This window comes from Danaus plexippus, chromosome 8 (genome assembly GCF_018135715.1).
Source record: "Danaus plexippus chromosome 8, MEX_DaPlex, whole genome shotgun sequence".
Lineage (NCBI taxonomy): Eukaryota > Metazoa > Arthropoda > Insecta > Lepidoptera > Nymphalidae > Danaus > Danaus plexippus.
In genome coordinates, this window is record NC_083542.1 from 3,425,785 (window position 1) to 3,429,459 (window position 3,675).

Sequence of the window (3,675 nt, forward strand, 5' to 3'; positions counted from 1 at the left end):
CCAAATTGAAATAGGTCAAACAAATATAATAAAAAATAAAGAGAAATTTATAATCTCCTCATTTTTTTTTTATTCGGTTGGAAAGCGATAAAACCTAGCTTATATTGTTGCTATTAGAAACTGTACAGGCTCGTTACGTTATCAGTTACGATTTAGACGCTATGAACGAACATTAATTATTCTGATAAATAATGAATTCATTTATGAAATTTAAGAAGCTGATTAGGTATTTGTAAATTTAAAATACAACTTTAACGTTGAGCCTAAATACGTTATTAAAACGTTAATAAGCACGTACATACGTGACCGTGCATACATAATCCAAGTGCTACTAAGGCTCTTTCATACTCATTGAAATATATTATGCTTTTCCTTGTTACAAAATTTTGTAATGTTAGTGTAATCTGTTGATGAATTTCCTATGCTTGACCTATATCATAACTCAGTAAGAAATAAGTATATTTTTATCAAAAAGAAAACAGAGTGATATTTAATAAAAAATATTGTATACATAGACATAAGTTAATCGCATTACAATTTTATTTTTATTTTTAATTCAAAGAAGATTAACAATGTAACAATTTGCTATTTAGCACTGGTCAAGTAGAAGTAGTTGCTAATTTGGCTCTGTTACAAGTTCGTTAGTTTTAAGTTGCTCTAGAATGGATCGGAAGCTTGCACTTTTTTGTAGTTAGTATACTTAATATCATATACTTAATATATATTTTATATATTACTTTTTTCCTGTGTCCTACTATATTTATTATTTGGCTTTGCTGTTACGTTATAAAGCGAGAATTATGTTTCTGTAGTTAATCATTTATGTATTATCCATAACTTTAGATTTGTAGGATTATATTTATTGATTCATATATGTAAATATACGTATATAATTTTCCATTGCATGAAGTGGATCAGTTCTAGAAATAACTATTGTCCTTAAAGCCTTGTTATAGTTTTTTTTTAATCATGTAAATATCAGGTATAATCTATTCTGCTTCATCTTAACGCTATATACATACGTAAGTGTTTGGGATGTATACCCCATCTAGCATCTACCAAAACTTTCAATAGATTTAAAAATATCTGAGTTTGCTATTTCACTAAAGCGCTTCTTCTAATATAATGAATAATATATTATAAATAATAGAATGTCTCGTCAAGCCAAATAATTGATTATTTCCACAAATTAACATTTTCAATTAGAGTATTCTCCATTTTTATAATTATTGGATCTCTCTTGTAATTTTTGATGAAAACAGAATTTATTAATATATTTTGATTTTTTTAATTCCAAACGTAAATTTAGTAATTTACGTTACGTTACGTACCCCATAAATTTATCTATAGCTTCTTGATATCTGGGTTCATTGTCATTAATACTTGCGCTAGATAAAACTTAACAACATTATCGAAATATTGAATGAGATATGTATAATCTTTGTATCATTGCATTATTTAAATTTGCTTGGTTAAATAAAGAGGGAAAAGGGTACCCCTGTAAAAAGTATGTACTAGTTTTCCTTATTACGTCTATTAGGATGATAGTAAGGAGAAGATAGATCTACTCTTCCTGACTTTTAATTTTAAGATATAATTCAATTTAAAAGTACCACAAGTATTTACAAAACTTTTTTCCTGATCTGAGTTTATTTAATATAATAGTGAAGCGATGTACCAACAGATTATTTTATGCGTTTCATAAATAGACGAAACACAAAACTGTATACTTTTCTTCTGAAAATCCACTTTATGTTTGAGTGATTAGACAAACTATTGTGATGTTAGTTATGTTCTAAAGTCATCAATTAGAAGTTATAATATTTCTTTTGTTAAATGAACCACTTTCTTTATTGAACTATAACTTTGTATTCTTTAACTTCAAATGCATTTGTGGTCACCTTGTACTAACCACATTTATATATTTATGAAACTTTCTGGTCTTTAAAAAGGGCAAATATTGTGAGCTTGGATCATTATATCAAGTGCATTAAGAGATAAGACATAGTGAACTGAAACTCTTGAAGTTTGACTATAAATCTTTTACTATGAAGTCTTTGTTATTATTCTTAAACAAATCATAAGAAATAGATCATACAAATAATTCTTAACCCGCTACTCCGACATATACTTGTGGTTACGACATCTTAAAAGCCTTCATACAACGCCACCTGTACCATATGTCAGACATTAAAGTTGTTTGGTCTATGTCGTTGTAGAATAACATCCAAGTTTTAGATCTTGATTTTATAATGTGTGACGGCATTTTACTTCTCTATGATAGTTAAATTAATTAAAAATAAATTTATAATTAAAATCATCATAATATGATGACTTTTTAACGGCTCTCAGTGTTTATTCAGTTTTTAAAAGATAACCAATTTTCAAGTTTTTTAATACTTAACATCTACAATCGGATATTTTAATTGTTATGACCTTTTATTAACCTTTAAAAGTTTTCGACTGTAATAATTCACGACTCTTAAAATGGCCACTAAGTATCCAACCCTTTATTAAAAATTGTGATTTAAATACCACTGTTTAGAAAAATATATTAACAATCTTGGGTTGAAGTAATCTTTGCATTATATCTGAACACTACATAGTGTTTGTCATAAATTTTTTTAGAAATTTATTTACAATAGCATCTCAATAACAAATTTTGTATTTATTCGGTTAAAAAATACTCTTATTTGTGAACTTCTAAGGTCTTGTCCTTAATTTTGATTGATCTTGATCTAAAGTCTTTTAAGAACTTGAACAGTCATAGCGTAAGACAAATTACATCATAACGAATAACTCCCACGTCAATTAAAAAGCTAAACATCTTATTAGATGCAAAATGTTCATAACGCTTTCACCTTATCTAATTGGGTGACGAACTGGTACTAAATATCGTGATAAAAATGATATATATAAATGTTTGTAAGTAAAAATACCCCAAAATAAGAGTTTATAGATCACTCCACCATAGAAATAGAAGCTTAGATATTAATTATGCTTACAATACGTTTGCAATGGCAAACTAAACAAAGACATAGATTTTTTTACTCATAAATTATCACATTTAATAACATCAATGTATATTAACTGAAACCTGGTGACTTTGTTTTGTTCAAAACTGCAAAAGCTGGTTTTCAGGTCACATCTGTAAAATCGGAATCACCATTAAATACGCTCGCTATTATGATAGTGGATTTACGATTGAAATTAAGCAACGAATACCTGTATATCAGCGAATGTCAATTTTGGGATATTGGATTTCCCGTTTATACGATAAGTGTTTGCATAATGTCAAAGTCAAACATAAGTCATTTTTAAACAAGGCAATTGTAAGTAAAATAAAAAGGTCTAAAAAGCATATTATTATTATCTCATACCATAGCATTGCATATATTTCATTTCTTATCAGTTAAATCCAGCGACTGAAATCCACAAGGTCATGCTCTCTGATATAAAGATTATAAAAAAGATCAAAATAACTAAAAAGAAAAAAATATATAAGATTATTACATATTCACTTTTGAATTTTCATTTTTAATGACCAATATGAGAAGAAAAACATGCTTAAGAAAAAAAAATCAAAAATAAAGAATCTTATTACAGTAGTTTTCTGGCAGTGAATAAAATAAAAGTGATAATTTACGAATAAAATTCGGAAATGGGTAAAATGTT